Source organism: Capricornis sumatraensis, chromosome 3 (assembly GCF_032405125.1).
Source record: "Capricornis sumatraensis isolate serow.1 chromosome 3, serow.2, whole genome shotgun sequence".
NCBI lineage: Eukaryota > Metazoa > Chordata > Mammalia > Artiodactyla > Bovidae > Capricornis > Capricornis sumatraensis.
The window spans coordinates 155,591,354-155,604,218 of record NC_091071.1 but is presented as its reverse complement, the minus strand read 5'-3'; the positions used below and the strand labels follow the sequence as shown (position 1 = coordinate 155,604,218).

The 12,865-nt window shown below is 44.6% G+C and overlaps 1 protein-coding gene across 1 annotated transcript in view; it reads right to left on the bottom strand.

The window, feature by feature from the left end:
• The window catches only part of ACSL3 (acyl-CoA synthetase long chain family member 3), a 78,283-nt gene extending 66,722 nt beyond the window's left edge, over positions 1–11,561 (bottom strand). Inside the window, exon 1 of the mRNA XM_068967061.1 lies at positions 11,382–11,561. The gene's annotated coding sequence lies outside the window, so the exon portion shown is untranslated. The remainder of the gene's footprint in view (positions 1–11,381) is intronic.
• Positions 11,562–12,865: the final 1,304 nt, after the last annotated feature.

Sequence of the window (12,865 nt, the reverse complement as noted above, 5' to 3'; positions counted from 1 at the left end):
CATCCTTTGTCGTCCTCTTCTCCACCTGCCCTCAATCCCTCCCAGCATCAGGGTCTTTTCCAGTGAGTCAACTCTTCACATGAGGTGCCAAAGTACGGGAGTTTCAGCTTCAGCATCAGTCTTTCCAATGAACACCCAGGAATGATCTCCTTTAGGATGGACTGGTTGGATCTCCTTGCAGTCCAAGGGACTCTCAAGAGTCTTCTCCAACACCACACTTCAAAAGCATCAATTCTTCGGCGCTCAGCTTTCTTTATAGTCCAACTCTCACATCCATACATGACCACTGGAAAAACCATGGCCTTGACTAGATGGACCTGCTTTTGAATATGCTATCTAGGTTGGTCAAAACTTTCCTTCCAAGGAGTAAGCGTCTTTTAATTTCATGGCTGCAACCATCTGCAGTGATTTTGGAGCCCCCCAAAATAAAGTCTGACACTGTTTCCCCATCTATTTCCCATGAACTGATGGGAGCAAATGCCATGATCTTAGTTTTCTGAATGTTGAGCTTTAAGCCAACTTTTTCACTCTCCTCTTTCACTTTCATCAAGAGGCTTCTTAGTTCCTCTTCACTTTCTGCCATAAGGGTGATGTCATCTGCATATCTGAGTAATTAGTATTTAATAAGTGAAAGTGAAAGACACTCAGTCATGTCTGACTCTGAGACCCCACGGACTATACAGTCCATGGAATTCTCCAGGCCAGAATACTAGAGTGGGTAGCCTTTCCCTTCTCCAGGGGATCTTCCCAACCCAGGGATCGAACCCAGGCAGATTCTTTATCAGCTGAGTCACAAGCGGAAGCCCAGTATTTAATCAAACACATGCAAGTGCCCTAGTAAATTACAAGTAGCAAACACATAAACATGGGGGAAACACACAAGGTTAACTGATAAAGTTTCAAAGAAGCTGAAAAAAGAAATAAGACAGAAACAAAAAAAGTCTTGAGCCAAGTAAAAGGAAGAGATGGAAAGAGAAGTAAAAGCAAAACAGCACTGATGGAGAAGCAGCTCACAAGAGCGCTGAGCAAGAAAGGTTTACAGATGAGGAAACAGCTCCGCAAAGGCTAACTGGTATGGGCAGCGCCACATCCACAAACAGCAGTGTTAGAAACAACTCAGGCCAGACCTGAAATGCAGAGTTCACAGGGTTCTCTTCACTTACTGGCTGCCCAGTCTCCCTTCCTATTCCCATCCCTTGCTACCATTCCTTTGACAATTACAGCTGACCCTTCAACAACACAAGGTTTTATAAATTACTATATAATTTCATAGTCGGCCCTCCATACTCATGGTTCCACATCCAGGGATTCAACCAACCTTAGACTGTGTGGTGCTATAGTACACACTGCAATGATGGGGAGGTGGAGAATCCACAAATAAGTGGACCCACACAGTTCAAACCCATGTTGTTCAGGGGTCAAGTGTACTTGGTGAGTTGAAGGAATCAATAAATGAGTCTTAGGGAAGGTCTTAATAGTCTTTATACTCCAAGGCTCCAGTGTTTTTGTTTCTCCCGGGATGTGACTTATGCTCACAGCTTTTCTAGTCCCCCAGAACAGAGGATGCCTCAATTGATTTGTCAATCCTGCTCTTCCCCAGTTGCCCTGGACATCCCCATTAGAGTACCTCTACCTTAAACCCAACTGTTTTTTTCAAATCCAATCTATGTCTCATTTGCTCAGCTGATCTTTTCCTGGCGACCTTGGTCAATAGGACCTCTCTAACCCCTATATTGCTCACTCAACATTAACCATATCTTTTATGTATCTTCAGACAGCTTGAACACTCTTATTCTTAAGGAATTAGTATTTCCTAGTCCCCTTTATGAAGAAGGCAATGGCACCCCACTCCAGTACTCTTGCCTGGAAAATCCCATGGAAGGAGGAGCCTGGCAGTCCATGGGGTCGCCAAGAGTCAGCACAACTGAGCGACTTCACTTTCGCTTTTCACTTTCATGCATTGGAAAAGGAAATGGCACCGCACTCCAGTATTCTTGCCTGGAGAATCCCAGAGACAGAGGAGCCTAGTGGGCTGCCATCTATGGAGTCACACAGAGTCGGACACGACTGAAGCGACTTAGCAGCAGTAGCAGCAGCAGTCCCCTTTATGGAGAAAACAATGACACCCCACTCCAGTACTCTTGCCTGGAAAATCCCATGGAAGGAGGAGCCTGGTAGACTGCAGTCCATGGGGTCGCTAAGAGTCAGACACAACTGAGCAACTTTACTTTCACTTTTCACTTTCATGCACTGGAGAGGGAAATGGCAACCCACTCCAGTATTCTTGCCTAGAGAATCCCAGGGATGGGGGAGTCTGGTGGGCTGCCATCTATGGGGTCGCACAGAGTCAGACACGACTGAAGCGACTTAGCAGCAGCAGCAGCAGCAGTCCCCTTTAAGTAATGTATGCTTGACGGGTTTGCTCACATGCTGGATTCACAATACCTTGTTCAGTTCAGTTCAGTCACTCAGTCGTGTCCGACTCTTTGAGACCCCGTGAATCGCAGCACGCCAGGCCTCCCTGTCTATCACCAACTCCCGGAGTTCACTCAGACTCACGTCCATCGAGTTCGTGATGCCATCCAGCCATCTCATCCTCTGTTGGCCCCTTCTACTCCTGCCCCCAATCCCTCCCAGCATCAGAGTCTTTTCCAATGAGTCAACTCTTCGCATGAGGTGGCCAAAGTACTGGAGTTTCCGCTTTAGCATCATTCCTTCCAAAGAAATCCCAGGGTTGATCTCCTTCTGAATGGACTGGTTGGATCTCCTTGCAGTCCAAGGGACTCTCAAGAGTCTTCTCCAACACCACAGTTCAAAAGCATCAATTCTTCGGCGCTCAGCCTTTTTCACACTTCCTGCCAAAAAACTACTTCTGAAGGAGAGAAAAAAAAAAAAAAGACCTCCCCTGTCAAGTCTCCCCTTTACCTGCCCTGTTCTGACTGTATGAAATATACTGCACAGTAACACATATGTTCGTATACCTTCTTCCCTTATACATATAATGTTCATACATTTCCTTTCATGAATCCTGAGCTCTTTTAGAGCAGGGACGATCCTTAGTCATTTTCAAATTCCCAGTGTCTTGCAATATATGCACTAATTTGAGTAGATTCCTTAAAAAAAAAAAAAAACTAGGACTAAAACTACTAAATGACCCAGCAATCCCACTACTGGGCATATACCCAGAGAAAACCACAATTCAAAAAGACACATGTATTCCCAATGTTCATTGCAGCACTATTTACAATAGCCAGGACATGGAAGTAACCTAGATGTCTACTAACAGATGAATGGGATAAAGAAGCTGTGGTACATATATACAATGGAAAGTTACTCAGTCATAAAAAGGAACAAATTTAGTCAGTTGAACTAAGGTGGATGAACCTGGAGTCTGTTATACAGAATGAAGTAAATTCTGAAATAGATGGGAATACCAGACCACCTGATCTGCCTCTTGAGAAACCTATATGCAGGTCAGGAAGCAACAGTTAGAACTGGACATGGAACAACAGACTGGTTCCAAATAGGAAAAGGAGTACGTCAAGGCTGTATATTGTCATCCTGCTTATTTAACTTATATGCAGAGCACATCATGAGAAACGCTGGGCTGGAAGAAGCACAAGTTGGAATCAAGATTGCCGGGAAAAATATCAATCACCTCAGATATGCAGATGACACCACCCTTATGGCAGAAAGTGAAGAGGAACTAAAAAGCCTCTTGATGAAAGTGAAAGCAGAGAGTGAAAAAGTTGGCTTAAAGCTCAACATTCAGAAAACTAAGATCATGGCATCTGGTCCCATCACTTCATGGGAAATGGATGGGGAAACAGTGGAAACAATGTCAGACTTTATTTTGGGGAGCTCCAAAATCACTGCAGATGGTGATTGCAGCCATGAAATTAAAGGACACTTACTCCTTGGAAGGAAGGTTATGACCAACCTAGATAGCTTATTCAAAAGCAGAGACATTACTTTGCCAACAAAGGTCCATCTAGGCAAGGCCATGGTTTTTCCAGTGGTCATGTATGGATGTGAGAGTTGGACTGTGAAGAAAGCTGAGCGCCGAAAAATTGATGCTTTTGAAGTGTGGTGTTGGAGAAGACTCTTGAGAGTCCCTTGGACTGCAAGGAGATCCAACCAGTCCATTCTAAAGGAGATCAGTCCTGGGTGTTCTTTGGAAGGAATGATGCTAAAGCTGAAACTCCAGTACTTTGGCCACCTCATGCAAAGAGTTGACTCACTGGAAAAGACTCTGATGCTGGGAGGGATTGGGGGCAGGAGGAAAAGGGGATGACAGAGGATGAGATGGCTGGATGGCATCACCGACTCGATGGACGTGAGTTTGCGAGAACTCCGGGAGTTGGTGATAGACAGGGAGGCCTGGCGTGCTGCGATTCATGGGGTCGCAGAGTCGGATACGACTGAGCGACTGAACTGAAATGATACTAATGCTTATATATGGAATCTAGAAAAACAGTACTCATGAACCTATTTGCAGGGCAGGAACAGAGATGCAGATTCGTGGACACAGCAGGGGAAGAAGATAGTGGGACAAACTGAAAGAGTAGCACTGAAACACATATACTGCCATATGCAAAACAGACAACTAGCAGGATGCTGCTGTATGACACAAGGAACTCAACAAGGTTACAAGGTGCTCTGTGACAACCTAGAGGGGTGGGGTATGGGGGTGGGAGGGAGGCTCAAGAGGGAGGGGATGCATATATACTTATGGCTGATTCAAGTTACTGGATGGTAGAAACCAATACAATATTGTAAAGCAATCATCCTCCAATTAATAATAAATTTTAAAAAAAGAAATATATATAAATAAATCAATGCCCACTACATATCCTCATAATACCTTCACAAACAAGCAGATAACTATAGTTAGCCAGTTTATCCAAAACATTGGTTATTTTGGTATTTTCAGTTCCAAATAAAAATTAGCAGATCAGTTAAACCCACTGAATCATCTGACAATTCTTTATTCCTCAAAATGGGAAACATGAAACATATTTCAGTAAACATAGTTCAGTAAAAATAGAAGCTATAGTTTTAAACAAAAAGAATTTAGGCACTTAAAATGTCAGGAAAACAGAAGCAGTCTGAAAACATTTATTATGAAACTAAAAATAGCACTCAGAAGAAATCACAAGATTCATTGTTTATAACATCTTCTTTATCAAAGAAAAACTATGATCAAAAGTCAGACGAAAGTATATACTATATTAAGGTGAATAAAATCAAGAGTAAGTCACATGTTAAATCAGCTTCACACAATACTGTGTAGTGAGGTTTTCTAGAAAGACTGTCACAAGTCAGTGAAAAGTGGCTGATTTTTAGGAATTTAACAGTTCTTGGCAATTTTCTGGAAATTGCTCAAGGCTCCATTTTGCACCAACAAGTAACAGCTTCCTCATCTATACTCAACCTCCTCCACTCAGACACTTTCCCATCAGCATGCTTTTTACTACGTTTATCTATTTTTTAAATTGAAGGATAATTGCTTTACAGAATTTTCTTGTTTTCTGTCAAATATCAACATGAATCAGCCACAGGTATATATCGTGCTACCAATCAACACTCTCTGGAGCAGTTTCCTATTCTTGCAATCCCCATTTTCCCCATCTTCCCCTTACTTCTGCTCCCCACCCCATCCCCACCATCATATCAGTATCTCCTGCCAAGGTCAGCCGTGACTTCCAAGTTGCTAAATCCAACAGATGGTGCTCCAGTTTTCTCACAAGAGCATTCCACAGTGCTGAGTGCTTCTCCACAGCAGCAGGGACACCTGCTTCAGGCTGTCCCTCTCACATGACTGGCCACTGTGTCCATCTCCTCGGCAAACTCAGCCTCCTCCAGTTTTCTTTCTAGTCTCTCCATAGGCAATCTCACCCATCATCTCTCCACTGATGGCACCAAAATGGTAAACTAGTCATCCATCATGCAACTTCCCCTTCTCCAATCCATTTACTACTGTTAATTACCACGTCTGGCAATTTTGCCTCTAAATCTCCCTTTTCTCAGTATTTCTGCTAACGATATAAGGCTCTAAGAATCAAATAAGCTAACATGAAAGCACTTTCATGTTAGCTTAAAAAAGGGGAAAAAAAATTAAATCTGAGTATTAGTATTCATTAAGTTGAAATCTCCTTGAAAGGAAGGACTTTACAAGTTCATCTTTTTATTTATTCCACATTATACATCTAGCACAGTACTTTGCAAATGGCATTCAGTAAAGGTACTACAATGAATTATTTGTACTGGTTTAATACACATTCAACTGAAATAGTCACACATTTAATGGCTTGTATTTCCCAAACCATGTCATCATTTGATGCCTAAGAGATTAGAATTTTAAGTCACTCTGTAAAGTATAAACTACATCAGGTACTTTTGATAAATATAATGCTACTTACCTAAAGTTAGAAAAAACTGTCATCTTTTTTTGGCCTTGCTTTCCTGAAAACATCCAAATCCCAGCCTGATGTCCAAAACTCATATAAAATTTCTTGCTTCCCAGCTGCTCATTTGAACGGGGAAAGTTTAAATATTACAGGAATATTTAAACTGTAAGTACTCAAAAGGCAGGCAGAATGACTTCTTGAAAAGAAAGTCCCTCTCTCATTTTCACACCTTGCAATGTGAGCTGGAGTGACATTCTGAGGAGGAACAGACACTGAGATTAAAAAACTACTGTTGCTCAAAAAAGTTCCCAAACTCTTGGCTATATGTACATTTAACTACAGCATCAGAATGCAAGATTGTCATCTGGTAGTATCTCACCAAATCAATTCAGAAATCTCCCCAGAAGAAAAGACAGGCTCTTCAGTAAGTGGTGCTGGGAACACTGGACAGCTACAGGTAAAATAACAAGTTGGAACATTCCTCCAAACATTTACAAAAATAAACTCCAAATTGTTTCAAGATCTAACATAAGGCGGGGCTTCCCAGGCGACGCTAGTGGTAAAGAATCCATCTGCCAACAAAGGTGAGGTAAGCAATGTGGGTTCGATCCCTGGGCTGGGAAGATCCCCTGGAGGAGGAAATGGCAACCCACTCCAGTATTCTTGCCTGGAAAATCCCATGGACAGAGGAGCCTGGCGAGCTACAGTCCATGGGGTCGCAAAGAAATGGACATGACTGAGCAACACAATCTAAGACATGACACCATAAAACTCCTAGAAAAGAACACAGGTAAAACATTCTTTGCATAAATCATAGCAGTATTTCCTTAGATCAGTCTCCCAAGGCAAAGGAAATAAAAATACAGTTCAGTCGCTCAGTCATGTCTGACTCTGCGATCCCATGGACTGCAGCACTCCAGGCTTCCCTGTCCTTTACTATCTCCCAGAGTTTGCTCAAACTCATATCAGTTGAGTCAGTGATGCCATCCAGGCATCTCATTCTCTGTCATCCCCTTCTCTTCCCTCCTTCAATCTTTCCCAGCATCAGGGTCTTTTATAATGAGTCAGTTCTTCTCACCAGGTGGCGAAAGTATCAGAGCTTCAGCCTCAGCATCAGTCCTTCCAATGAATAATCATGGTTGATTTCCTTTAGAATTGACTGGTTTAATCTCCCTGCCAATCCAAGAGACTCTCAAGAGCCTTCTCCAACACCACAGTTCAAAAGCATCAATTCTTTGGTGCTCAGCTTTTTTTTTAATATTTTATTATTTTTTAATATTAATTTATTTTAATTGGAGGCTAATTACTTTACAGTATTGTATTGGTTTTGCCATACATCACCATGAATCCACCATGGGTGTACACGTGTTCCCCATCCTGAACCCCCCCTCCCACCTCCCTCCCCTCAGCTTTCTTTATAGTCCAACTCTCACATCCATACATGACTACTGGAAAAACCACAGCTCTGACTAGACAGACCCTTTGTCAGCAAAGTAATGTCTCTGCTTTTTAATATGCTGTCTAGGTTTGCCACAGCTTTTCTTTCAAGGGGCAGGCATCTTTTAATTGACAAATGAGACTTAAAAGCTTTTGCACAGCAAAAGGAACAGTAAGCAAAATGAAAAGACAACCTAGGAGAGAAGTATTTACAAATGATGCAACTGACAAAGGGTTAATATTCAAAATATATGAACAGCTCACATAACTCTATCAAAAAGAAATTAAAAATGGGCAGAAGACCTAAATGGACATTTCTCAAAAAAAAAAAAAAAAGACATACAGATGGCCAACACACACATGAAAAGATGTTCGACATCATTACCAGAGAAACGAAAAGTCAAAACCACAATGAGGTTGTGATGAGGGTCACACCTGTCAGCATGGCTACCATCAAAAAGCCTACAAATAAATACTAAAGGAGAAAAGAGAACCCTACTACACTGTTGGTGGAAATGTAATTTGGTGCAGCCACTAGAGAAACAGTAAACAGGTACTTTAAAAGACTAAAAATAGAACTACCATGAGACCCAGCAATTCCACTCCAGAGAAGATGAAAACTGTAATTCAAAATGAACATTTGAGTACATGTATATCAGCGGCACTATTTACAATAACCAAGCCATGGAAGCAACCCAAGTGCCCGTCAACTGATGACTGGCTTAGAAAGAAATTTTATACATACTGATACTGGGCAATCCTAATTTAAACAAAATTGGAACCAATAAAAGGGTTGATATATAGTAGTTTATTTTACATACCCATATATTTACTTTCTTAGCGTTCTATACCACTTACTATTACAAATTATTAAAAGTAAATCATAAAAGGGAAATTCTTAAATTAGTATTTAATACTAGAGGAGACTAAAATAACATGAATGCAAAATGCCAGCTGGTATCATGGACTCAATCCTGGGATAGAAAAAAGGGCATTCATGGGAAAATTGGTGATATCTGAACATAGTTTATAATTTAGAGTATAGTATCAATATTAATCTTTTGTTTTGACACATGAACCAAGGTTATGTGACATGCTAATATTAGAGCAGGGGAGCTGGGTTATGGTATAGGGATTATGGTATATAGGAATATTCCCATATCTGCAACTTTTCTATAAATCTAAAGTCATGCCCAAATTTAAAAGTTTTCTTTAATAGTACCCAGTCTAATCATCCAAGCACTTGTCACCCACCATTTAAAAAAAAAAAACCCTCCCTAGACTAGATTTCCATCTAAATCACAACAGTCTATATAATACTCATTCACAAGTTCCTTCATTATACATATCATAATTTGTAATTATCTATTATTTGTATGATGACCTGTTTCATATTCGTTCCTCTATAAAGGCAAAAATGGCATCAATTCTGTTCTCTGCTACATTCCCAGCACCTTACATGCTGCCTAACACAGAATAGGAATTAAAAGCTCTAAGTGAGCAATTAACTAAATAAGGAATTGTTAAACAGGACAGCAGAAGAGCACACAAGCAATGAGAAATGTGTTGGGACTTTTGGGGGCTCTGACTTCCCAAACCAGGCAGGGATTGATTTTCCCGATCCATCCTTCCTTCAAGATGGACAACTTTAAATCATCCAGTGCACATAGCTCACAAACCCAGTACCTGAGACCCAAGGACACTAGGTGACTTGTCACCCCAGCCCCGTACATCCAGTGTACATCTACGTACATCCAGCCCTACACCCAACACTGCCATCTTACTACAGAACCAGCTCTTTTTACAGAAAAAGAATGAACTAGGTAAAGACTAAAAGGAAAATGCCAGTGACTGAAGAAGCCTTACTCATTCCTAAGTGTTAAGAACTGCACAGGAACACTCCAGAACACAAAACAACGGTCTATACAGTACACTCCCGTGTCGCCACACTTCTTCCCAGTAATAACCTTCTAACACACAATTTTAGGAGCAACTCAGCACCACCCCTCAACTCCTGAAACAAACCTGGGGAACCAGAAAAGGTTATCATCAAATGACTGCTCTCCTGGCCACTCAAACAAAACTCCACCGTGACAACTATTCAGCCAGCCACCAAAGAGAGGCAGCATAATATAACGCTTGGATAAGAGAGCTCTAGATTTTCAAACAGGCGGGTCTGATTACAGCTTCCCCTCTTACTCGCAGTCATCTGGGGGCAAGTTAATGTGTCCAAACAGCAGTTCTCTCCAGCTATAAAATGGGAATAACTACCACCTTAGAGAGTTGTTAACAGTTTTAGAGATACTATGCAGAAACTCTTCATAGGAAATCTGGAATGTTATAAAGGCTCAATAAGTGTCAGCTGTTTGTCATCTTATTCCGCTACAGTCAATTTCACAAGGCCTATTTCCTCTCAGCTGACAACATTCCAGGTTTCCTACGAAGAGTTTCTGCATAGTATGTTAACAACTCTCTAAGGTGGTGGTTATTCCCATTTTACAGGTGGAGAGAACTGCTGTTTGGACACATTAACTTGCCCCCAAATCACGGCAAATAAGAAGCTGTGATTCCCTCTGCAATTCCTAAATGACTCAGTGGTAAAGAATCCCGCTCGCCAATCAGGAGACAGGAGAGACGAGAGTTCGATCCCTCGGTCGCGAAGATACCCTGGAGGAGGAAATGGCACCCCCCTCCAGTGTTCTTGCCTGGAGAATCCCGTGGACAGAGGAGCCTGGTGGGCTACAGTCCATGGGGTCGCAGAGAGTCGGATACGACTTAGCGACTAAACAGCAAAATACACAATAGCTTAGAGCACATTTTCCAAAGCCAGCCTGGACAAACCAGCTCAATGTTTCTGGGCCTCGGGTTCCCCATCTGTGAAACGGGCTGGATCATTCCTACCCCGCTTGAGTTGCTCGGAATTACCCATTCCATTACCAGTGCATAATTAAAATACACCTAGGGAAAGTAAACCTTCAACTCCCAACCCCAAACGAATAGGATTCATCCCAGGCCCATCGCCTCCGATCGCGGCCAGAACAAATAACAAGGTCGACCCACCTCATACCCCTCAATCTCTCCTCACGGCCCGCAGCAACACACCCCCGGCCCGCCCCTCCAGCATGGGTTTCGGAAACCGCAGGGGTGTTTCCTCCGGAGGACCGCGTCAGAGCCCGGCTAGTGAAAGTGGCCAACCCCCAGCCCACCCCGCCCCCAAAGCGCCGGGAGGGAACCCCGCGCATCCTTCCTCCCCCGGACAGCTCGGCCGCTCGGACTGCGGTCCCCCCCCCCCGGATTCGCGTGGGCTCTGCGGCCCCGAGCCCCACCTCACCCGCTTCCCGGATCCCACGGCGGCACCCCTCACCCTCGCCGCGGAGTGGCCCGGTACCCCCGCACCGCCGGGCCAGGCGGCCACGTCGGGGATCCGGGGCCTCCAGGCCGGCCGCATCCTTCCCCCGGGCCAGGGTCGCCCTTGGGGCGCAGCCCTTCCGCACGCGGAGGCCCCACCATGCCCACCACAGGAGCCGCACTCACCGCGACGCCGGGGCCCCGGTTCCTCGGGCCCACGCAGGCCTGGGTTGCGCCCCCAGAGCACTAGCGCCCTAGGCCGCCTCCTGGGGACCCTGACGCTGCCGCCGCGGTCGCACTGCGAGGAGACGGCCGTCTGCTACTCGGTCCGCCGCCACCGCCTCGTCCCAGCCCCGGCCGCGGCGACAGGCGCGGACTCGCACACCGGCGCCGGCAGACCAGCGTCTGTTGAGCCGAACCGCCCGGGACGCGCACCCCCGGCCGGCGCTCGTTGCATATGCAGAGAGACCGCCGCCCATTGGCCCGCGGGCGGTGGCGCGTGCGGGGCTGGGCCTATCGAATTCCGGCCGGGAGCACGGCGGACGACCGGGGGCGGGGCGGGGTTACTACGGGTCATTCGCCCGAGCTGCGGCGGACAGGACCTAGCCGCAGCCTGCGCGGGGCGGGGGCTGGTCGGCGGGGAAGGACTGGACCGCGGCGGCGGGGGAGGGGAGCTGGACTGTGCGGCCGGGACGTAGGTGGAGGAGGAGCGGTCCGGCTCGGTCTGCGGGAGGGCCCTTCCCCTAGGGTTGGAAAGACCACCGCCTCGCCCCTCCCGAAAACTACAAACGCATATGTTGCTGTAATCTATAAATCTTAATATAGATCTGGAAAAAAGTGCGCCATTATCTTCCCTCTTAACTGGATTATGTGTTTCGTTCTTGCACAGATTTGTCAGATTTTGCGAAATAAAATGATTGGGGGAAATGTCTGAAGCGAGAGGGGGTCAGGAATTCAAAGCAGGTTTTTTATTCTTGCTTTGGCTTCACCGAACCCAGCAAATAGCCCATCTCCCCTCGGTGCACTCACTCTTTATACGCATTGTAGGCAGATGCTTTACCGTCTGAGCTACCAGGAAAGTCATATACAAGATTGGTACTTGTTTTCTAAAGGATAAAGTTGACCGCACAGTACTGTTTCTGAGCTTCTTTTTATGAAGCTGAACGTGTTTCTGTATTTTGAAGAGCTTGCCATTATATTTCACTTTAGACAGTACGAATGGGGAAAAGAGTACAGGTAGACTGCCTTCCTGCAAGCCAACAATGCAAAACACAAATGACTAAAATAGCAACTACAATACACTATTAAAAAGATGGCTTTCGTTATGCAAGCTGTAGTGGGGTTGAGCTTTTTTTTGTTTTTCTCTTTAATTCAACATATTATTTAGTGGTCTGTGAACGAAGTTGTAACTTTTAAGTCAGACTCGATTCCACAAGAAGTAAAACATTCGGAGGGTTTCATTTTGTTTTGAAGTAATGAAGGAGCTAGAAATAGCTACTTGAATAGTAAACCACCATGCGATGCCAAACTTATGTTTAAAGTAGGTGAAAGGTGACGTGCATGAGCCAGCCTTGGGCAAAAGCAGGGGCTCGATTTCCCAAGGGAATCTCAAAATCTGTGAAGCCGCCTGAACTTGAGCTGTCTGGAGTGATGAGGCGAGAAGCAAAGAA